The 24,977-nt window shown below is 38.6% G+C and overlaps 1 protein-coding gene and 1 pseudogene across 2 annotated transcripts in view; both read left to right on the top strand.

The window, feature by feature from the left end:
* Positions 1-24,977, top strand: part of MAPRE3 (microtubule associated protein RP/EB family member 3) — a 78,331-nt gene that overhangs the window by 33,737 nt on the left and 19,617 nt on the right. The window contains exon 2 of one of the 2 annotated variants that reach the window (XM_027850549.1): positions 20,357-20,448. The exons of the other annotated variant lie outside the window; for it this stretch is intronic. The gene's annotated coding sequence lies outside the window, so the exon portion shown is untranslated. The remainder of the gene's footprint in view (positions 1-20,356; positions 20,449-24,977) is intronic. 2 annotated transcript variants of the gene reach the window in all.
* The window catches only part of LOC114034645, a 50,315-nt pseudogene that overhangs the window by 18,941 nt on the left and 6,397 nt on the right, over positions 1-24,977 (top strand).

Here is a 24,977-nt window from a genome sequence, read left to right as displayed (position 1 = left end):
AGGACAAGTAGAAGATAATCTCAGGAGGAAGCACTCATAGTGGAGCTGGGGGAGTACCTCCTGCAAAAGGCATCATTTGAGCTGAGACTTGAATGTTAGAGAAGCCAGGAAGCAGAGGTGAAGAGGGAACACAATCCAGGCATGGGGCATAGACAGTTAAAAGGCATCTAGCTGAGATTTAGCGTGTCCTGTTAGAAGAATATGTGTTGGGAAGTAAAGTATAAGAAGATTGGAAAGTAGAAAGGCGTCAGATTGCAGAGGGCTTTAAAAGCCAAACAGGATTTTATATTGGATCCTGGAGGCATTCGGAGCCACTGGAGTTTATTGAGTAGGGGAGTGACATGGTCAGACTTGTGCTTTAGAAAGATAGATCACTTTGACAGCTGTGTAGATGACGACAGATTGTCACGGGGAGTGACTTAAGGAAGGGAGATAAATTAGAAGGCTAATGTAACAGTCCAGGTGTAAGGTGATGAGGGCCTGCATTAGGGTGATGACAATGTCAGAGAAGAGATGGGGGTGTATATAAGAGATACTGTAAAGGTTAAGAATGACCAGACTTGGAAATAGTTTGGATATCTCTACTGAATGTGAGAACAGAGTCAAGGTTGACAATGAGGTTGCTAACCTAGATGCCAAGTAGGATGATGGCCCCCTCAACAGTAATAGAGAATTGGTGATGGCAGTGAGAGTAGAGAAAAAGGAACATGTCCAAGAGTATCACACAAGAGTATTGTGGAAATAGAATAAAACTTGAGCAATTCATTGGATGTGGAGAATGTGTGTGAAGAAAATAAAAGAGCCTGAGTTTTACAAAGTCTAGTGACTGAGAGTATGGATGAGGGGCAAGTTTGAGGGGAAAAGATAGCAGGGGCAGCTAGGTGGCACAGTGGATAGAGCTCCACCCTTGGAGTCAGGAAGACCTGAGTTCAAATTTGACCTCAGACACTTGACACTTACTAACTGTGTGACCCTGGGCAAGTCACTTAACCCCCGATTGCTTCAAAAAAAAAAAAAGATAAGAATTCAGTTTTGGACTTAGTGCGTTCCAGAATGTTGATGGGACATATAATACATATCAGACAGGTGGAAATGTAAATCTAGAGCTCAGAGGAGAATTTGGGGTTGAATATTTATATTTGTTAGGAAAATGCACAGAGGTAATAATTGAAGCCATGGAAATGGCTGACCTTGTCAAAGGAGAGAGAAAATAAGAGGAACAAGAACAGAGCCTTGGATGAGAATCTGTGCTTCGGGAGAAAAAAGATGAAGTTGAACCAGAGAAAATAGAAAAGGAGTGGTCAGAGAGGCAGGATAACCAAAAGAGAGCAGTGTTGCAGAAGTTGGAGGAGAGAATATAAAAAAGGAGGCAGTAGTCAGTAGATTCAAATGATATAGAGAGGACACAGAGGAGAAGACTTAGGAAAGGTCATTGGATTTGGCAATTAAAAGATCTTTAGTAATCTTTTGTGTGTGTGGCAGTTGGGGTTAAGTGACTTACTCCAAGTTACGTAGCTAGTAAGTGTGATATGTCTGAGACCGGATTTGAACTCAGATCCTTCTGACTCCAAGGCCGGTGCTCTATCCACTTCACCACCTAGCCGCCCCAATCTTTATTCATCTTAAAGAGCAATTTCAGTAGATTGGAGATTAAAGCAAAATTGTACGGGTTTGAGGAATGCATGGGTGGTGGGGAAGCAGAGGCAGCAAATGTAAACCACTCTTGCTGAAAGTTGGGCAGGAAAAGGGAAGAGTAAATGATAGCATAGAGGATAGTGGGACAAAGGAAAGTTTTTTTTCTTAAACTTGACCATATTTGTAGTCAGAGGGAAAAAACTCAAAGAAGAGAGATTAAAGATGAAAGCCTGATCAATGGAGGAAGGAGGGGAATAGAATCAAAGGCACAACTGGAAGGTTTGACCTGACAAGGAATAAGGCTACCTTATCTTCTGACACCAGAGAAAAGGAAGAATAAATAGGTGAAGACAAAAAAGTTTTGAGATATGAAAGAGGGGAAATGAGGGCACTCAGTCATTCTCAATGTAGGAAATGAGATCATTCCACAAAGAGTGGGTACAACACCCAAGTAGAGATTTTGCGCAGAGAAGAGAAGTTTTAAAATAGTTGTTATAAATGAGAGATTAAATAAAAAGCTTCAACTTGTCAGGGCCCAGTTGCGTGTCTTTCTGATGAACCCAGTGAGAATTATTTTTGTGACTTCCTCCAGCAACACTCAAGTGACTCAGGATTAGAAGCAAAGATGAATGGTAGGAATAACATAGGATTATCAGTAGAATAACTAAGGTTCAAGAGAGCCCTTGACCTTCTCATCTATTCCTGTGGTTTTAATAATGATCTCTGTGTACGTACCTAATATAAAACCTCAACCTGTCCTTTTTCCCAACTTCCCTTTTTTTCTTTTGATAGCTCCAGCATTCCAAACTAAGAATAATTTTTGGCTCTTCTCTTCTCTTCACCACTCCCCTATCAGTTCTGTTTCTTTAATATGCCTGGAATCTGTCCTTTCTCCTCATACTAACACAACACAAGTTCAGGCCTTAGTTGCCATGCACCTAGATTATTGTAATAGCCTCTTAATTGGACTTCCAGTTTCTAGTTTCTCCCATTTTTTACACGGCCATCAAAATCATATTCCTAATGCGTGTCTCCTCCCTGGTTAAGAAACCTTCAGTGGCTCCTCATTGCTTGTAGAACAAAATATGGAAACATTAACTTCCCCAATTAGGCTAAAACCACCATTATTTCACATTGCATCATTTTCTTTGGGTATCTCTGATGTGCACCTCTGGGCACCCTTCTCTCAGTATGAAAAAGTGTAAGTAATCTTAGCTGATATAATTCAGAGAGCCTACAGCTTGACCACAGGTTTCATGGATCATAGAGGAAGAGAACTCGGAGGTCTCTAGGCCAGCCTGCATCTAAACAAGAATCCTTTCTACATCATTCTTTACAGGTAGCTAGTACTCATTCTTATAAAGTGTTTCCTTATATCAAACGGAAATCTGCCTTTTTGCAGTTTGAATCCATTGTTTCAAGTTGTACCTTCTGAAGGCAAGCAAAACAGGGCCGAGCCTCTTCTATGTCTTGGAGGACAGCTGTGAAATCTCCACCAAATCTTCTCTTCATCAGGCTCAACTTCACCAGTTATTTTAAATAAGTCTTATGTGGCATGGTTGCCACCTTCTGCTCATGTTAGGGTTTGTCACTGACCTTCATAAAATTTTGTTCCCAGAACTGAATACGCTGTTCCAGATGTGGTCTGATGAGGGCAGAAGATAGCAGAACTATTCAGGTCTCTGATACTAGATATGGGGCAGCTAGTTGGCACAGTGGATAGAGGGCTGGACCTGGAATCAGGACATCAGGAAGACCTAAGTTCAAATTTGGCCTCAGACACTTCCTAGCTAGCTATATGACTCTGGGCAAGTCATTTAACCCTGTATGCCTCGGTTTCCTCATCTGTAAAATGAACTGAAAAAGGAAATGGCAAACCACTCTAGAGTCTCTGCCACAAAAACCCCAAATGGAGTCATAAATTATTAGACATGATTACTGAACAACAAAAATACTGGATGCAGTGCCTTTTTAAAATGTAGCCTACGTATTAAGTTTCTTCACTGCTGTGTCATACTGTTTAATTCACATTGAATTTGTCTATTAAAACCCCCAGGTCTTTTTCACACCAACTCCTCCATCCTCTACTTTTACAGTTTATTTTTTTGAAGGACTTTGTATTTTTTCCACTTAAATTTTAATCCTTTAGATTTGGCTTATCATTCTAGCTTGTTAATTTAGGATCCTGACACTCATCCAGTTTGTTAGCTATCCCTCCCAGCTTTGTGTCATCTGCAGATTAAGGTGCCACCTATGCCTTCATTGAAGTCATTGATAAGTATATTGGACACAGCCAAGAACAGATCACTCAGCACATTTCACTGGAAACCTTCATCTAGATTCACACTGATCCACCAATGACTACTTTGTGGGTCTGGTCAAGTCCACATCTTTCCGTCTTGTACACAAGGATGCCACGGGAGATTTTGTCAAATGCTTTAGTAAAAACTTGGTGTGCATTGTATTTATCTAATCTTTTCTATTTCTGAAAACTAGTTTGTACCAGCTTTAGTTATCCTATCAAAGAAGGAAAGCTCATTGTGATCGCTACTTCACTTCCTGAATGCTCACAAACTATCCTTTTATAATACATTCTAGAATTTTGCCAGGAATCCAGATCACACTTACTGGCTTATAAGTCTGAAGAGTCTACACATTTCCCTTTGAAAAACTGGGACATTTGCCCACGTCTAGGCCTGTGAAACCTCACTGATTTTACAGTTTTCAATGATTGTCGACAGCAGGTTAGCATTAACACCCTACACTTGTTTCAGTAACCGTAGGATATAGTTGATCTGGACCTGGTAAATTGAACTGATTAAGGGCAGCTAGGTGTTCTTGTGCCACCTCCTTACTTATCTTGTTATTCAAATCCCTATAACTATTTCTGTTCCATCCTCCCTAGTATAAAGATCATCCTCTTTGGTAGAGAAAAGAGAAGCAAAATGAAAATTGGCTGTTTTCTCCTTCATCTTATTATCATCATCCCATCCCCTATGAGCAACCTTCCTATATCTTTCTTTGAGCTTTCCTTTGCTCTCAACATAACTAAAAAGCCCTTTTTGTTCTCTCAACACTTTTTCACCACTTTCAATTCATTCCGAGACTTAGCACATCTGACACTATCCTTGCAAGACTGCTACTCTTTTGTAATTCATTCTCTGTTAAGTGCCATTATTTCCATCTTCTACATGTCTTTTAAATTTTTGTTTTTTAGAAATTGATTAACAAATGAGTTGTCTATACATCTACATCAGATTTTAGATAGTTCTCCTTTTCTTTCTCATAGAAATTGTTTGTCAACAGACTTTCAACCTTTAATGCTTCTCATCCATCATGAGCCAGCTTCCCTTGAAAAATTTTAGGCTATGGGATCCTACTTAACCTTTCTCTAAACTTTTTGAAGTCTACTTTACCCAAAGTTCCCATCATTTCTACTTCAACAGTGCTTAAGGCAGAGTGCTTGATATATAATTAATATAATTAACAAATGCTTATTGACTTGACTTCTTTACTGGTCAGAGTCAGGTTCCGAGTATCAGTTTCTTTTATTGTTTCTGATACTTTTTGAAGAATGAAAGTGTCATTAAAGGAAATTTTAAAGTGTATTAACTTCTACATTTTTGGCAATAAATTCTAGTGTATGTACACATGGCTGAAATCCCTCATTGCAGCTATATTATGCCTCCATGAATGAATGAAAAAAAAGCATTTATTAAGCACTTACTATGTGCAAAACACTGAGGACAGAAATAGAAAAAGAAAGATTGTCCCTGCTATCAAGAAGTTCACATTCTAATGGAGGAAACAATACAAATAAGAGGTTTCAGCTGTAAGTTAGATGGGCCCCATTGGTACTCCTTCAGATATTCCATACCATGACCCAACCACACTTGGTTCACCTTAGCCACTTTCCAACCTGCCTAACACCAGTCCCATCCTTTACCTCACCTTCTTCCCCAATGAACTGCAATCAAATCAAATTACAAAGACCGGAGTTCAACTCCAGCCTCAGATGATTACTAGCTGTTTGAACCTAGAAAAGTCACTCAACCTCTCTGTCTGCCTCATTTTCTTTGTAAAATGGGGGGGGGGGGGGGGGGAAGATAATAGCCCTACCTTCCAAGGTGAAAATAAGATAATACTTGTAAAGTGCTTTTAAAGTGCTATGTAGATACTAGCTACTATTGCTTCTGGAAAGGGCACATCTATTGCTTGCCCTATTATTCCACTCACCATCCCTATGACTTCCCAGACCAAAACAAATTTCCCTGGCCACCACTCCCCTATTTATTATTGCTTCTTTTTAGCCCCCTCCTTTGGCTCTGCTACTTTACTACCTGTGAAACTTGGTTATTTAACGTTTGTAGGCCTCAGTTCCTCATCTGTAAAATGAGGGGGTTGGACTAGGTGACTTCTAAATTCCCTTCCAACTTTAAGTCTGTGATTTCATGATCTCCCTGATTCCTGGATTTCCTCACATGAGTGTAGCTTCTTAATGCTACCTTTTTTATCTGTTCCGTTTCTTTAAGAATAACTTCTTAAGTTAATCCCTTTCAGTGCCATATTTCAGTTGTAGTATTTATTCCACAATGTCAATGAAACTTATTATCTGATTTTCCTTACTATCCTAGGATCTCTAGTTCCCACAGGTTGTTAGGCATACTTGGTGCAATTAGGTGTTTATTGAGGCCATGAGTTTTTATTGCTCATTCCTTTCTTGGATTTTTGTTGTGAATTTCTGGCTGTCTCTACTTCTATGTTTCTTCCTACTATTATAATATTCTCTCTGTCATTTGGGCTTAGTAGATGTATGTAAACAGTATTTTCTTTTTAGCTTAAAAGCACTTTTGATTAGGTTAGTGAGCCACCAAACCAAAACATTTTGCCTTGGTTATGTTATATGCATTAGTCAAGAGTTTATTATGCCTATATTGTAAGCTGTAGTTCAGAAATCTAAATCTTATTTTCATACAACCAGTCATTTGTTAGATCTATCTTTTCTGAAGGTTTTACTTTTGATAAGCAGTGGTGATGAAAATACCATTTGTGTCCATAAGGACTTCAGGTTGGGTTTTGTTATTATTATTGTTATTTTGTTAATTGTTTTGTTTTCTTTTTGCCCAGAGCTTAAGATTCTTAGAAATGCTTTCTGGATTATTTCTTTTTTAAAATGTTTTTATTGATAGCTTATGTTTTTATATCATCTCTATGAGATGTTCATGTATACCTCACTTGTTCCTGTCCTTCAAACTCCCCACATTAATAACTCAAAAGGAAAAAGACCCAGGATCAAACACTAAAGAAGCTATAGTTGCATTGCTATTCCTGACCTTAACCAATTTCTCTCTCCTTCACCCAATCCACTCACTTTCATTACCATTTTGATCCAAAAGCCTCTTTCCCATTATCTGACTCCTCCAGAATATCCTAGTGCAATGAAAGCATCCCAAAGACATCTATGTACAGTGTAAAGTGCTACCTGCACCCTCTTCCACACAGTTCCTACTCCCCCAAAGTGTTCCATTTATCTTACAGTACTGACAGATTGGACCACTAAGATGTTCCCTTGCCTCATCTTGCTTTCTCCTACTTCTGTACATTTGTGTACTCTAGTGTCTATGCCTAGAGTGTACTCCTTTTGCATCTCTGCCAGTTGAAACCCTGATCTTCAAGATTCAGCTCAGGTTTGTGTCTTCTGTGGCACTCTCCCTGAGTGCTGCCTCCTACCACCAGCTGAAAGTCATTCTTTTGCCTCAGATTTATCATAGTCCTCTTCCTAGACCTTTCCTTTGTACTTGTCACATTCTACCTTATATCATACATTTATGTGCCTCTTCACCACCACTATTAATATTCCTCTATTAATAATTGCTATCCTTGAGGACAAGAAATCATGCCATTTTTCAACTTGGTATCCTCAGCACCTAGCATAGGTGCTTAATAATTGTGTGTTCAATTGAATTATGAAATCATAGAAAGAAAAGTGACCGTAGAAATTTATTCCAGCCCCCTAGTTACAAACAGTTTAAACATAAACCTTCCAAGATAGGTAACTGTTTCCTGACCTCAGTGGCAGCTCTCATACTCCTGAGCTGGTGGCATTTCAGTTCTCCACCAGCTCACACCTAGTAGAGCCCTAGCTGGGGAACAGGGGAGGAAACCAGCCATACCTCCAGCAGTACACTGGTGGGAATGGACCCTGCTATCTCTAAGGTAAAAATGGCCTTTGAATTTAAAGATCTCCAAGAAAAGACATTCCATATTTCCCATTAGAGCCCTTTCAGAATTTAACAACTCTTTTCTTAGTAAGCCTTTCTGTGTTTCTAATAGACATTTACACCATAAAGGGATAGAGATAAGAGGCATTTCAAAAGAATAATAAGTCCTAGTACCTATATCTGAATATAGGCACATGGGATTATAGGTTTTGAGCTGAAAGTGACCTTGAGGTCATCTGACCCAACTTGGCTCATTTTACAAATGAGGAAACTGAGCTCCAGATATTTTTTTTTTTAATGGTAGAGAAAGCAGAAGGGAGGGGAGTTTGGGCTTGTTTTCTTGAATCTGAGGAATGAGAGTTAATTCATTCAACAGGTATTCATTAAGCACCATGTTAAGTGCTGTAAGCCATAAAGTGAATAATAAATAAATGACCAGGCACAGTCCCTGCCCTGTAGGACTTAAAACTTAGAGGTATTAGTTCAAGGCAGATGGTTTAAGAGTGAAGGTTCAGGGTCTGTGTCATCAAATTGGGAGAATCAGAGAAGAGCAGGTGTAGGAAAGCAGGTGAAGCTATGGAAAGGGTGTGCTCTTCAGAGAGCACAGATGCCCACAGGCTTGGGGGAGTGCATTACAGCCCTGGGTCTTAGGATGAATTGATGTCCCAGCCTGCCTCTCTTTTCCTCACCTTTAGATTCACAGGCCCACCAGGGGGCAGTGTGGTACCACTGAGGAAGAGGTCTGAAAGAGGCCCAGGGCCTTGCTTAACAGACCCAGCCACTCCGCGCCATCTGTCTTGACATCAGTAAAATGAGATTGTGCTGGATGGCCTTTGTGGTCCTTTCAAGCTCTGGATTGAAAGAGAATCTTCAAGGTCATTTACCCAGCCCCTTCATTTTATAGATGAGGACACTGAGGTCCAGAGAGGTTGAGCCATCTCCCCAAGGGTGGCAGGGAGTAGGGTGGCACTGAGCTGGGATTTGAGCCTTTCTACTACATCATATTGCCTCCTTCCATTCTTCCTATTCCTTCCTTCTCCCCCACTTAGCCAACTGGAACATTTTCTCTTTCCTTTTTTTGAATTCATTTTAAACATTCACACTTTTGGTGTTTGCCACGTTCTAAAAAATGTCACGATACATTCCAGAGACCTCTGAGATAAAGACAATCCCTCGGGTGGGGGACCTGCGGCCTGGAGGCCACATGCAGCCTTCTAGGTCCTTGGGTTCCGTCCTTGATCCAAGTTTTACAGAATGAATTCTTTATTAAGGGGATTTGTTCTGTGAAGTTTGAATTCAGTCAAAGGGCTGCACTTGAGGACCTAGAGGGCCACATGTGGCCTCGAGGCTGCAGGTTCCCCACTCCTACCTCTAGGTCTTAAGTCCTTACTTAAGACCATGCCTTATTCATTCATTTATTGTTCACTTTATAACCTACAGCACTTAGCATGGTGCCTTGTGTTTAGTAGGGGCTTAATGAATATCTACTAAATGAATTAACTCTCATTCCTCAGATTCAACAAGACCAAGCCCCAAACTTCCCTCCCATCTGCTTTCTCTACCATTTAAAAAAAAATCTATCTGGAGCTCAATTTCCTCATTTATAAAATGGGGCGGGGCGCAGCTAGGTAGCACAGTGGATAGAGCAACAGCCCGGGATTCAGGAGGACACTTAACACTTATTAGCTGTGTGACCTGGGGCAAGTCACTTAACCCCATTGTCTAGCCCTCCCAAAAAAATGGGGGGGGGGGTTGGGTTACATCACCTCTGGAGTCACTTCATTCTGCTATTGCCTCATTTTATTTTTGCTCTTTGATTGATGCTGATTTTTTCTTATGAGTCTGTCAGTACTATACCCTGTGAGCTTATTAACCTGGTGTCATATCTTATTTTATATTTTGTGATGTGTGGTGCACATTAATGTTTACCACCTTTGTGGTAATGTTCAGTCCTGTGTAGAACCACATAGAATACAGCATGAAATATAGTGAGTTTAGAAGTAATGAAGTCAGGATTTTGCTCAGTGTTGATTTTGTCCTTCAAAGTGGTGAGAGAGGAGAACCCAAGGTATATTCACTTGATTGGCAGGAGGGGAAAGACATAGGAAAAGGAAGATGTTAAGGCAATTAAATCCTAGAAGCCAAGAGTGAGAAATTTGAACTTGCATAGAAGGCTTTGAGAAGCTAGAAGAGGGTTTTGATGAGTGTAGGACATATTTCCAGTGACAGGGAAATAAGGTCGTCTGTAGGACTTTTTGGTCAAGGCTTCTACTGGTTCTTGCCTTGTCAGATTCTACTTAGCAACTACTCACTGTTGATATGGACTCATATAAATCACACAAGATTTCAGTTTCAGAGCTTATATGTCTTTAATGAATTGTTCTTTACTTAAATTCTACATTCTTTTAGCCACCTAAGAAGAATAATTCCAAATATTTGTTTGCTGTTTCCTTTTGAAAAACACTTGAGGTTATTATTTAACTATCCTGGCCTGTTATTACATTGGTGCTTCATGGTATCATGGTCACTATTTCAATGCTTCTAGAACTCAATATCAGTAAGAGTTTTTGTCTCAAATCTACTTGACCTTTTGGATAAATACCTTGAAGTGATAGGACCATTAATACTTAAATGTCTTTAATAGTAGTTTCCTAAAGGCCATAAGATGTCTAGTAGTGTTCTTTGAGGTGTATTACAGTAAATATTCCTGTGTGTCTTAAGCTTTTTAATGAAAGTAATATAGAACTGAAATTTTTTATTTGTTGAATGACTTTGTTACCCTCTTTTTAGTTAGATTAAATTTAAAGCCTTGCTTTTAATTTTAAAATCAGATAATAGAATATTATGTTTCTCCTTTAAAAAAATGTAAACTAAGTTGCTTTATATCTTTTTGGTCCCTCAATTGATATTTTTCTGAGGGTCATTGGTCATCAGTAGAAATAAAACTATTTATTCAAGTACTAATTAATAATCATTTATTGATAATAACACTTAATCTGTCTAGCCCTGCGCCTTGAAATGTAATCTGTAAATGCCAGTACTTCTATGGGAACATATAAGATGGTGATCTAAATAATGATGCAACATATGAGCAACATTTTTCTAAAGGAAATTTTAAAATGTCTAACATAATCTAAAAAGTTTGGAAAAGTAACATGATATAGTGAAAAGAATGCTTCATTTGCAGTCAGACTTGGATTTGAATAGTTCCATGAGCTTGGGAAAGTTCCGTCTTTTCTGAGTTTCATTTTAGTTATCTCTGAAAGAAGAAATGAGATCATAGTCTCTCCTAAATTTCCTTCCAGCTGCTCTTCATGATCCAATGAAGACATTCTAGCTTCTTTTCGTATGCCCACATAAGCATTCTGAATCCCATGACTTCAAAAATTATAATCCCCTTCCCCTGCCTCCAATTCAGCTATCCAGCTAATCCAGGCTTTTTCTAACAAGTTCAACTAAGGGAACATGTTTTGTGACTTCCATTAATTGAACTTTATAACAATAGTTCTGTTTATCGACGAAACCAGACAGCTACGTTGGAAACCACTTGGTATTCTAAGTAGTTGGTTCTAGGATGTTCCTCTGAACCAAGCTGACAAAAATTGCCTTCTAGCCAGATTAGGAGTTCATGTACCCTATAGATTCTGTTGTATTGGCCTCCAAATAGATAAATCCCTTTTAGCAGATGATACCCCACCTTTTTATGAGAGCCTTTACTCTTCAGTAGCCTCACCACTCTGTTCCTGCCCATTTCCCCAAAATCTAAAGGAGGGTCCTGATGTCAGGGATCTTAACACATGAGGTAAGGTCTTCTGCTTACAGTAGCAGAAGTTGCTGGATATTCTTCCACATGTCACATATTATTAGGATGATAAATCTCCAGTTTTTGGAGATAGAAATAGCCTAGTATACACACCAGGCAGAAACGTAACATGCTACTGTACCAGATGCCTAGAAGTTCTGAGTCTTTCCTAGATCAGACTGAAATTAAATGTCCTAGATTCCTATACAGTAGAGATATTTAACATCCTAGTGTATATGATCCAAGATGACTTACATGTAGGGGAGCAGTTTCTCACTAAAATTTTCACTCTGAAATTTGTAAATGGAAGTACCACCTTTTCTTCCCTTTTCCCTAGCCCAGGGGTGAATGTGGACTTTCTGGTGATTATATGTTCTCCCTGGCCTCCTCCTCTTTGGTATAAGATCATTTGTATATTTTTCTTTGTTTCATACTGATCACCTCATCTTAATAAGGAGAATAGGACTACAGTAAAGTAAATTTATAAGAAGTTTCACCTAACCAGCTGTAGTGTTTTAGAGATTCTGTTGAGGAATGCGTTGGTTTTACTGGGTTTTTTTTTTATCATGTTCCTGCTTTTTAATGAATCCAACATGTATAGTGATTCAACACATGCTCAGTTTCCATGATGAACTAACTTCTGAATAACTCTGGGGTTAGAGGGCCTATCTTAGTTCTTCTGGCTCTGTGTCCCATGCTAACATGAGAATAATGAGGTCAGTCTTATTGATTGTGCAAAAAATTTTCTGAAGACTTAATCTTGACTGACCATTATTCATGTTATATGATAGTTTTATCTATCGGGAAAATGCATAGTAGCCTGTAGACTCCATTTACTTAGGTAGCATTATCCACATATGAAGAGAATCAAGGCCCTGGTAGTAGTAAAACAAATCAAAAGAGACTGGTGGCAGGTTTTGGGGCGATTAAATACAGCAGTGTTAACAGTGGCAAAAAGAGAGCATTTGAAGTAGGAATAAGAAACTAAAAGCCTATTTTATGGAAAACTCACACAAAGTAAGCGCTCACATGGTGGTGAGAAGCAGCAATATAAGGACATTCTAAAGGTCTCTTTTAGGAACTTTGGATTTGATTGTGTGACATGGGAGACACTGGCACAGGACCGCATGGCATAGCGTACCCTCATCAGAGAAGGGGCTGTGCTGTATGAGCAAAACAGAATGGAAGTAGCTCAGAAGAAACACAAGATGCACAGTTTAGAAAATCCACCTCAAATATTCACATGGACAATTTGTGCCCTACTTGCGGTAGAGCATTTTAAGCTCATACTGGTCTGATCGGCCACAAACAGACACATTGTAACTTGACTCTAACATAGTGATGTTATTTTGGTCCTCTTTGAGAATGAAGGACAACCAACCAACCAAGAATGGCATTAGCAAGAAATAAAGAGTGACTACAAGTGTTTTGTGGGTCTCTGTCACTTCATTCAGGGTAACTGTTCCAAAATATGAAGATGGGAATTTTAATGTCTTTCTCATGAGCTCTAGTCAAAGTAATCTCAGATATTTGAAGTAAGACTTTCCAACCAACCTACAGAAATTGGTGAAGCAGTTTTCACTTTGACATTGTTGTCCTGCTATCTTCCTCTTCTCTTCCTCCCCACATCTTCATTGTAGCACTTTAAGGTTTGCAAAGCACTTCATTATCTCATTGATCCAGTCTTGTGAGATAAGTGCTATTATTATCCCCGTTTTACAGATGAGGAGACAGACTCAGAGGGACTAAGTTGTTTGTCCAAAGTCACATCTAGTAAGTTGAGGCAAGATTCAAACTCATTCAAGGTTCAATCATTTGCCTACTCTGCTAAGCTGCTTCTCAGTAGTATTTATAATAGTTAAATAAGTGTTTTTGCATTCTTCTTCACCAGATGTTTTTGGTAGAGGGCATGGAGGGAGCATTTAAAAATCATTATTCCAGACTTTGCAAGAAGATTGTTTCTAAGTTTAGTTCCCACCCTTACCCCCCAAAGAAACATCAAATCGATAAAACCTATAAGAATAAAAGAAACATTTCCCAAAAAGGTGATTCCTATAGGGAAAAAAAATATGTCTAACCTCCAGCACCCAGTTTAACCCACTGCTCTATACCTGTTCCCCTGGCCCATACTCGAAGCTCTCAGCTACAGGAGTGCCTGCTATAATATTTCTCCGTGGCAGTGACACAGCCAGGTTCCTCAACTTCTTAACTACAGGAAGTCATTGAATTTGGCCAGTGCTTATATTGGGAAGGAACCTAGAGCGCAAGGCCTAATCTGACACTCTGAAATAAAAGGAAGGGGTCTTGAGTCAAGAAGGCAAAGAAGTTGGGTGTAAGTCCAGCCCCCAGTCAGTTAGTCAGTATACTATCACAGCTAAAAAGACACCAAATAAACTAATGAAGGAAGGCTGGTGGTGGGTGGCAGGAAGGAGAATAACTACAAGAAAGGAAGGGGACTTCTGGCAAGATAGCTGAGTAAAAGATTATATCTAAGTCTAGTCCCCTTCTCTAACCTCAAAATAGCAAGCAGTAGATCAAATGGAAAAGAAGAGATAGGAAAAATCTCGTTAAAGAAAGAGCAAACACAGATAAAGAAGCAGTAGAACTGATAAAGAAAAAATTAGGTACATACTTCCTTTTTTCTAGCTGGAATCATGTTGGGCATAGAAAAAAAGAAGGTACCATCCAACTGTATGGACTGTTTCTCCTTGGTAGTGGACAAGCTTTTTCTGGATGCCTTCAATATTTGTTGTTTGACAATGAGGTTCTTAAATATGAGCATTACATTTCTTGGTGAATTAAACTTGGTGTTTCTTTGTGCAGGGTCATGTGGATTCTTGCAAACTGTCTTTTGCTCTCTGTTCCCAATATTTTTAGACAATTTGCTATATGGCAATGAGACACATCTACTCATTTATGAGAGACAAGAGGAAGATTTGGAATAAGATATTCTGAAAAGCAAAGGAGATCTGTTTGCGCTTCAGGGTAACATAAGCTGAGTCTTAAGCATCAATAACAAGAAATGTTAACTTTCAGCAAATAGTAATATTTCAAGTTATTTCCTGAAAAGAAACCAGAGGTAAGGCAGGGTATTTGCCATCAAACATATCAAAAGAACTATAAGCAAAATATGCAAATGCAGCTAGTAACAGAAGGCTAAGCAATGAAATCAACACTTTTTGTGCTTGTGGGGCTAGATAAGGCTATCATTTTTTTAAAAACTCATTGAAAATAAAGGAGACATCTATGATCAAAACAGCTAAGGTAAAAAAATTATGAAGAGGAAAGGAAGAAAATTGAATTAATATTTCTTAGAGTAAAGTCCACATTCTTTCAATGAATCACTATTTTGGGGTATGAGAAAGTGTAGAAAAAAATCACTTGGGGAGCAACAAGGAGAAATTAGTGATAAATTTCCACCTGGTCTGGGCTTGAGAGGAGAATGGAGTTTTTTGTTTTTTAATCACATGGGGAACTTTTAAGAGATCAGGGAAAGAATATTAGGCAGTGGGAAGTGGGAATTGGCTCTACCTATGGAAAGGGAATGATTCTTCAAGTGTGGAGCCTTGCAATGGATTACGTTCTGGAAGTAGGCATTTCTGGAGACCTATTTTTGAGCAGGTGTGTTCCCTGAGACTGCTTCCACTGAAAGGGAAATGAGTGTTTCAGTTCCTGGGACATCTGGTGCATGGATCAGAGAGAGGGTGGGGCATAGGGCCGAACAGAGATCAGATGGGCAGGTAGTTAATGAGAAGGCATATGAGGTGGGATCAGGCATCTTGATAACAGGATACAAAGTGCCTTCTCTCATACTACACTATTTCTTTCATGAGTTAGTTTTTTTCTAAAATTGAGGCCTTTCAGAAGAAAGGCCTTCAAAAAAACAAAGAGATGATAGCTGGAGGCATTAGTGGAATGCATAATGGAATAGTTGTGTTGGATAGAGGAAGGAAACAAGGCTTTTGTCTTCCAGAAGCTCAAACTCTTTTGGTATTTTCATAGAGACAATTTTACAAAACAAAACAAAACTTGTAAGCACAAAACCTGTGGAGAGGAAATAAGATTCCAGAGCGGCCTTGAAAGGGAAAGGAGTAAGGAAGGGAGGATCAAGTAAATTAGGACTTCTTGTCAAAGAGTACCATAAATGAACATTTCTCAGCCTACGAGTGAAGAGAGGATGGTGTGTTAAAGCAGATAGGATTCTATACTGATTTTATCTAGGCAAGGACAGAGAGAGAGTATAAAAATCATACAAACTCAGGGAAATTGGGCTAAGGTGTGATAAGAGAGAGAGTGTGATCAAATTACTATAAGTAAAACAAATCAGACATAGTGCTAACATAAAAGAGAAGAAAAATCAATACAATAGAATTAGCAGAAAATACAAATTTAACAGTTATAACCCTAAATACGAATAGACCAAACTCCCCATTAAAATGGCAATGAATGGCAAACTAGATATGAAAATGAAACTAACAATCTAATTCATACAAGAAGCAGATTTAAGTCATGAAGTCAGAGGGTGAAAATGACAGGCAAGAACAAAATATGCTTCAGAGGATTCTGAAAAGCAGAAATTTCAATCATGATTTCAGATAAGGCAGTTAAAAATTGACAGTGGCGGAGTTAAGCAAGCTACATTATTATTAAAGGTACCAACTATGGTGCAACATATATGTGTACACATATGTATATGTGTGCATATAAAATATATGTAGTGTACACATAGCAAATGGCATAGTGTCTAAATTCTTAAGGAGAAGCTAATTCAATTGCAAACGCATATGATAGTAATACAACAATTGTAGGAAACTTTAATGGTTCTTTTTCAGGGCTAGATACTTCTAACAAAAATAAGAAGAAAAATGTAGTACTATAGAGACTTTGGAAAAATTAGATTTAAAGCTTTTTAATAACTTCTAAGTATAAATACTAAAAGAATAAACATTTCCTAGCATCAAGCAGTATGTTTACAAACTTGGATATGTGCTAAGGCAGAAAGAAATCATTTGCAGAAATATTAAACATTCTTTATAGACCATGACAAAATTTTTAAAAATCAACAAAAGATACAGACTTTAATAGAGACTAAATAATAATAACATCCAGAGTGAGTGAGTCAAAACTCATTATTTTTAGGGGAAGCAATAAATTTAATAATATTTTCAGTCTGTTTTTTTAACTGGCAATATTACTAGGACTGAGGGAGATTAATGTCACCTTTTTTTTTTTTTAAGGTGGAAGTCATGGCAACATGAAACCCTTGCAGAATCAAATAAGAACCAAAATTGTTTGGAACCTAACTGGTCAAAGTTAGGCTATTCTCTATTCGGCAGTTCTGTCTGTTGTGCATTATTCCTTTATGTGTTCCTATCCTGAGATGCCCCAAATTCTGTTCTTTCATTTACCTCTAATAGCTGCTATTTCATTTTGGCCACTCTTTCCAACCTCTTTTTTTTCTATTCTAAGAACTTTCCCTTGAGAAGATTGCCTCAATCCAGTGCTTGATATTTTCTGTTTTGTATATACCCAAAGCACAGGGACTTGGGTCTGCCTTCCTCTGGGAGTGTTGTACAGGTTTCGACTAGAAGAGCAGACAAGGTAGAATTTCAGGGCATTGTAAGAACAAACCTGGGAAAGAGCTATTTATCACAGTCCATCTCTTCCAGTGCCCCTCTTTTCCTTTCTTCTTGAGGGTCAGGTAGAACTCTGCCTATCGTTCACTTCAGACTGCTCTGAACAGTATCAAGATTACAAAGACTTCCATGTTCCCTTTCACCTATTTCACCATTAGAGCACAATTTCTTCCCTAAACCAAAGAGCCCTAGAATACCGTCTGTGACCAAGAAAGAGGCACTTTCATGATTCTGTTAAGTTAAAATTCAATTCACATTCAACAAATGTTTATTAAACACATACTATGTGTTTAATGCTGTTACACTGTTCTCTAGGTGATGGGGAAGATACAAAGTTTAGATAAAATATGATCTCTGCCCTCATGGAACTCAAAGTCAAAGTAATAGGATGAAACAAATTACATTCATGTATAGCTGTGATACACAAGATGTGCATTAGACCGGTGTAAGACCAAAGGTCTTTGGGGGAAAATATCATTACCAACAGAGGATCAGAAAAAAACTTCATGAAGAAGTTTGTGTTTGAATTGTGTTCGAAATTCAACAGGCAAAGAAGAAGAGGAAAGGCTGGGTGCAGGGAGCAGCTTAAGTAGAAGCAGAGACAGGAAAACACAGGGCATGTTTGAGAGACCCCCTTGTCCATTTTGGCTAGAGTATAGCGGAAAGAACGGAGTGTATAAGATCAGGCTGGTACCTCAAACACCAGCAAAAGCATGTGAATTTTAGCCAGCAGTCAGTAGGGAACTACTGAAGCTTTATTGGGTTTTAGCAAAGGAATAACACGACCAGAACTGCCTGCCTAAGCCAGAAAAAGCATGGGAAATCAGAAGAATTTAAGGTTCCTATTTGATTTCCTTGTCCTTCATGGTTAATAGGCTCCTGAATACTCCTCTTGACATGATAATAAGTTTTAGATGATGAGTTAACTTTTTTTTACTTTTAGCTAGCTGAGATGACCAGGTCAGGAATTAGCATCATACTAAATTCAGGTCCCTCTCCCATCTCTTTGCAGACTTTAATATGTGTGAGTAATTGAGGACACTGTTCAGTACCTAGCCTAGGAAGATCAAAGTTGGGTGAATAAGAAATCTCTTTCCAGCTGGGGTCCCTGTCATAAGGACCAGTCACAAAAATTTACTGTGCCTGGTATGAAAGCCAGTTCTCACCAGGTGGGAGTCACCAGGAAGGAATTTATTCTAGCACAAGGGGGTAGGTTTCTACCTAGGGACACAAAACGATAGTACATATTACAGTTCATTTCTCCCTTCATTATGTGTCAGTGTTTAGCTTTAGAATTAATTCTCAACACAGGAACTGCCCATTATTTCAGCTCATTTCTGTCTGATGAAGAATATACTACTGATGGGGGAGGTCAATTTGACTGTTCGGGGCTGGATCTCTTGAGGGTGCTTTGCTTTGAGATCCCTATAGAAAGGATCTAATTTCTTGAGTCTTTAGGTCTGGAACCTCAATGATCAATTTACTTAGGAAGTGACTCCCTGAAAATTGTCACCTAAAGTTTAAGAAACATTATCTTAACGTATCTTAAACATTGTCTTAACTTTATTTTATTGCTTAGTTTAAGGCTTGATACATTAATCTGTCAGCTAATACTACTTCAGTAAAATTCCCACAAGTATTTTATAATCTAATTTCAACAGTAGCAAGGTTCTTCAACTTTTATCATCCTTTATCTTCTTTCTAAAGTAAATTAGTGACCCTTGTCAAACAAACTTTGACATGAAGAAAATGCTTGCCAATATTCCCTTTAGAAACCTGTGCCAAGGCCTTGTTTAACCAATCAGAACATTTTAATTCACTTGTGAATCCCACTTGTCTTTGGAGTACCTCATTTCTTAGATTTGTTGAGCTTCCTACTTTTCACGCCACTCAATTCTACTACTTTCAATAGCATTTTAAGAAAAACCTTAAAAATTTTTCCCTATTTCTTTGTTGTTATTGTTCAGTTGTTTCCAATTGTGTCCAACTCTTTGTGACCCTATTTGCAGTTTTCTTGGCAAAGATACTAAAGTGGTTTGTCATTTCCTTCTCCAGCTCATTTTTACAGATGAGGACACTGAGGCAAACAGGGTTAAGTGACTTGTCCAGGGTCACATAGCTAGTAAGTGTCTGAGGACAGATTTGAACTCCAGTCTTCCTGACCCAGGCTGGACACCCTATCCACTGCACCACCTAGCTGCCCTATTTTTTAGCCTTCTCTATTTCCAGTTAAGATGTGCCCCATTTTGTCCTTCAACACTATAATAATTTTTACTCCTTTCTATTTCCTGGTACATTTGGAGTTCTTTGCAGGTATAGTATAATCTTTCACTTTTATTTTATAATTATTTTAGCTACTTTTTATGCATGCTTCTTATCTGTTCCTTCATTTCAATGAAAAACTTTAATTAACTAGAAACAACTAACCAAAATTCTCAAATAGACATTACTTTTAATGAGCTCCAAATTTAGAAAAAGTTGTGGGGAGAAATTGGAAGTTTTGTGGGGTTTTTTTTTAAAGAACTATACTAGTTTTAATCTAGATTCAGCTCATCTTATATCTCTTATATCTATGGTAATGGATAATAAGAATTCACGTTAAGAATTGATTTTCAGAATTGCTCAAGAGCCATTATGTTACTGAGGCATAAAAATATACTTTTATATTTCAGAGAAACTAGATTTTCAACAAGAGATTTCTGATTAAATTTCAGTTAACTATAAAATTAAACTAATATTCCATTTTCTAAACACTCTAGTTAACTGGGATTTTATTTTATTTGTGGAAACTTCTCTGGCATCTTAATTTCTTCTCACTGTGGGCTTGAGTTTTCACAAGGCTATATATGAATGTGTGTGTGTATTTATGTGTGTATAATGAATCTGGGAAAAAGTGATTTTTACAGAGAACAGACAACCATTCTAACTTCTAGCAAATCAGATGTAGATTTTAGAGGAAGAACATAAGCAGGGATGGAAAGGGGTCTTGGGGGGAGAATGTAACATCTATATTTTATTTCCAACCTTTACTCAAAGCAGCATGTTGGTCCTTCATACTGCAGGCAGAGATACAAACTAGTCAAACAACAAAACTGCAGCAGAGGAAATGGCCTTCCCTGTAAACTCCTGGTCTGGCGTGCCACCATGGTTATGGGCAAGTAGTCTATACTTCTTTACTCTCTGCAATCTAGTATCCATCTCTGCACTCTACTGAAATGTCTTCAAGTCATCAGTGACTTTCCTTTCAAATCCAGTGGCTTTCTCTGTCCTCACTCTTTTTTGTCATATTTGACACTGTTGGTCATTTCTTTCATTCTTAAAATTTTCTCTCACTGGATTCCATGACATTGCACAATTCTGGTTCTTATCCCACTCTCTCACAACTTTTCTCTTCTTCATTCATCCTCAAAACTGTGAGCATTTTCCAAGCCTTCATTACTGGTGTCTGCCTTTCTCTACACTCCCTCCCTTGTAGAGCACATCCATCTCATTGGTGGGACTGGCAGCTCTATGTTGATGTCTTCCAAATTTTTAATCTTTAACTTCTCATCTACTTTCTAGTCCTACTTGTGTGTTCAGTTACCTACTAGATATTTCTATTTGAGTGTCCTGCCATCACTTCAAACTCACCATGTCTGAAATGAAACTCATCACCTTCCTTCTGGTACCCTAAAATGACTCATCTTCAAATTTTCCTCTTATTGTTAGTAGTACTACCATTCTGCTGGTAATGTAGGCTAATGGCCTTGTAATATCCTCTAGCCTGTCTCCTTCATCTTCTGTGTCTATTCCATTACCAAATCATGTCTTTCTTTTTAACTAAAATTCCTCTAACATCTACCTGTCACTTGCTTTGCATTACCTCTGGTACCACCCAAGTCCAAACTCACATCACCTCACACCTATATTCCAACAACAGTTGGCTTCCCAGACTCCAGGTTTTCCCCATCCCAATGAATCTTGCATGGTACTGCTGAACTAATCTTCCTTAAATACTACTTTCTTCATTTTACTCTTCCATACAAAAGCCTACAATGGTTCCCTATTCCTTACTGCATCAAATCTAAATACCTCTGCCTAGTTTTCAAGACCTTCTCATAACCTGGACCTGTCCTACCTTCACCTCACTGCCCCATAAATATGTTTATTTCTACCTTTGTGTCTCTGTTCAAGTTGTTCCCTTTGTGCAAAATGCTCTACCTTTTCCTCCTGTGTATTGAAAGGCCTTCCTTCCTTTAAGGTAACTTTTCAAGTTCCAGTTCTTCCATGAAGCTTTCTCTGACTTTTCTAGTCTTCACCAGGCTCTACCCTTTATAGCATTAGTCTGTACCACATAATGTAACTCTCACTTATATCCTGTTGTCTTATATTGGTTACTTTATTAGTTTTATCTCCTTCACTTATGCAATTATCTCCTTGATGGCAAGGTTCACATTTTATTTCTAAATCCTCCACAAAGCCAAGAGCTTAGCATATGTTTAGATGCTCAGTACACATTTCATTGATATCAAGGCAACATTGTACTTGCCTGGAGAGAAATAGAGATTCAATCAAGTAAATTTCTTTATCTATAAAGTTTCCTTTCAGACACTGAACTGAATGCTTGCCTGAGAAATGTCAGAAAGGTAGTCTTTTTAAACTTTTCTCCCCTACCCAGGGAAGGGATAGACTGTTATTTAAACAGTTTGTCTTGATGCAATACATTGCCCTTTCAGTCATCTGCCTGACACCTCTCCTCTCCCCACTCCAGAGATGCTCAATGCACCCATGTTCCCCATGACAGTGATTAATGGAAATTTCAAGTACCATGATGGATTAGTGAAGGGTAGGTAGTCCTTATAGTGCTCTCCAAGTCACCTACCTCCCAATCCTATACATAACCTTCCTTTAGGTGAAGCTGGAATTCCATTGGTATTTTGATACTCCTTCCATCAAAGTAAATTGCCAGCCCTCAGTGCTTCCTCATCTTGTGAGATTCTTGCCTGTGTTTTCCCACAGATTTTCCATAAAAGATCTTCACAACATACTAAAGGCATTTCTCTTATTCTTTTAGTATCTTTGGTGGTATTTCTGTTGTCCTTTATTATCAATATATGCCAGTTATACATACCCTCAACAATATATTGTATACATATGTGCTTATACACAGAAAATCATTGGCTTCCCTATATCCACCATGCATCTTTTCATTGTGCTGTAGGTTATTTGTGACTTTAATTCTTCTGAAATCCTGGTACTTCATGATGTGCAATCATACAGTATCACTGGGAAGATATTTGTGTTAAATATGTGGGGGTTTTATAGCAGCAGTTTGGGATCATTGAAATAATTGCACAGTTTCCCTAATACAGTATAAATCTAACACAGTCTCCTCTGCCTAGCTTATTTGGATCTAGCTTATTATCCATCTATCATACTTGTTCAAGACAGACACATTAAAAGACTAATTTAATAGACTGCCCATCAAGCGGCATGTCATAATTTGGGAAATATGTACTTCTCATCTACTTATTTTGCAGTATGGATAGCTAATCATGTCTTTTTCATATTACTGTGGATTTCACTGAGAAGACTTCATAGTGTTTCTGTGCTTGATGCAATTATTACATTATCATTTATAAAATAGGAATATTTGGAAAAACTGCTGCCATATCCCCTGAACAGGTAGGTAGGGAAAGGGTCTGACGTGCCCAGGGCTGTGGGAAAGGAGTCATGGTCAAAAGTAGGAGCCAAATGAGTAGGTAAACCAGTGGCTGGGAAAAGTGAGAGTCCTCCAGAAGGCCAAATTCAATGAGTTGAGGCAGAAGCAGGAAGCTGAAGACCAGAATGGAGATTTCAAGAGAGTAGTCTGTACAAGATCAAGAAGAGTGTCAGCAAAGTGATTATTTGAAAAGTCTTCCTGCTCTGGGTCTTTTATGGCAAGTATGCCAGCCCCCCATATGTTGATATGGTCAAAGGCTGTGGAGATAGACATCATCCCTCCCCTTTAAAATTTTTCTCCAGGAGTAGTATGGTTGGTGGCATAACTGGGTCATCCATATTGTCCTTCCCTTGGGCTTATAATCCTACTACTCCACTAAGTACTAATGGCAACCCTATCTCCTTTTTGAGTCTAGGATATTTTGAATGGTTTAGTCTTCCTGCTTATCTACAGTTAATAATGGTGGGTAAAGATTTGCAGCAGTGTATAGTTCACTGTTAAGATCAGACTTTTACGACAAAGAATGGTGAAAAACAGGGTGTATATGAAATTAAATGAAAAATAATTTATTAAGTGCTTATGATGTGTCAGGCACTATGCCTGAGAGTACAAATAAAAAGTTAGATAGTCCCTGCCCTCAAGGAGGTTACATTCATAAGGGGAAGACAATACATAGAAGGGAGAAAGAGTTGGAAGAAGTGAGGAGGCATAGCAGAAAGGTATGCACCTGCATGCATGACTTAAAGATGGCTAGGAACTGGTGTGATGGGCCTGGGACCAAGCAAAATAAGGTGAAAGCTCACCAATAAGAACGGGGACCCAGAGGCAGGAGTGCAGTTGGGGTGGGAGTAGGATAAGGAGAGTAAAGGGGACTAATCCTAGCTGATAGGCTATAGGACTTACTCTCTAAGTATAAGCTTGCCATCCTGTCCTCCTGTTTCCAGGAAGATCTTTTGGTGTGGAGATTAGGGAAGGATAGCCAAACCTGGTCCTTTGTGCTCTTAAGTGTACAATGGTAACCATCCCTGATTGTGCACCATTTTGGCCACTGATAGGGTGCATTGCAACCCAAACTGAATTGGCTTCAGCTCTCCTAGATAGTTATCATTTGGGGGAAATGTGGCACATAGGATTATGTGTTTGGAGCTAGGAAGAAATCCAGAGGCTATCCAGTGTAATCTGTCATTTTGCAGGTGAGGAAGCTGAGAACCCAGGGAGGTGGGGTGACTTTCCCATGGTTTCATGGGTAGTAAACATGAGAAGTGGAATTTGAACCAGGGTCCTCTGACTTAGGAGTCAGTTCTCTTTCCACAGTACTACACTGGCACTGAATGAGCACTGAAGAAACTGGGGGTAAAAGCCAAAGTTCTTCTATAACAGGGTGTACTACCAGAGGACCAATGATAAAACATGCTTTCCAGTTCTTGATGGAAACATGATGAACTTTAACACAGGGGGTTTCTTAACCTGGAGTCTTTGAACTTGGTGGATTTTCAAAATAATTTTGTAACTGTATTTGAATATAATTGTTTACTTTGTAATCTCATGTATTTTATTTTATGCATTTAAAAGCATGATTCTGAGAAGGGGCCCATAGACTTCACCAGACTGCCAGGGGTCCATGACATAGAAAAGAACCCCTGAACTAGAAGTACAGAAGGAGACACTTTTATAAAAGGCCAATGTGTGGATTTTGTTGTTGTTGCTTGTGTTTATTGATTACAAGAGGAAGGTTTTGTTTTGTTTAGAGTTTTCAGGGCAGATGGAAAGAAATGGAAGAGCATAGTTGATAGTGATGTCATTAGATAGATAAGATAGAATTTATATAGTGCTTTTAGGTTTGCAAAGAGCTTTACATATGCTAACTCATTGGATCCTTACAACCAACCTGTGAGGTAAATGCTGTTATTATCTCCATTTTACAAATGAGGAAACTAAGGCAGACAGTGGTTAGATGATTTGCCCAGGATCACACAACTAGT

The sequence above is a fragment of the Vombatus ursinus genome, unplaced genomic scaffold, assembly GCF_900497805.2.
Source record: "Vombatus ursinus unplaced genomic scaffold, bare-nosed wombat genome assembly UNPS02009062.1, whole genome shotgun sequence".
NCBI lineage: Eukaryota > Metazoa > Chordata > Mammalia > Diprotodontia > Vombatidae > Vombatus > Vombatus ursinus.
The sequence above is the reverse complement of the archived record's forward strand: the minus strand, read 5'-3'. Positions and strand labels throughout refer to the sequence as shown.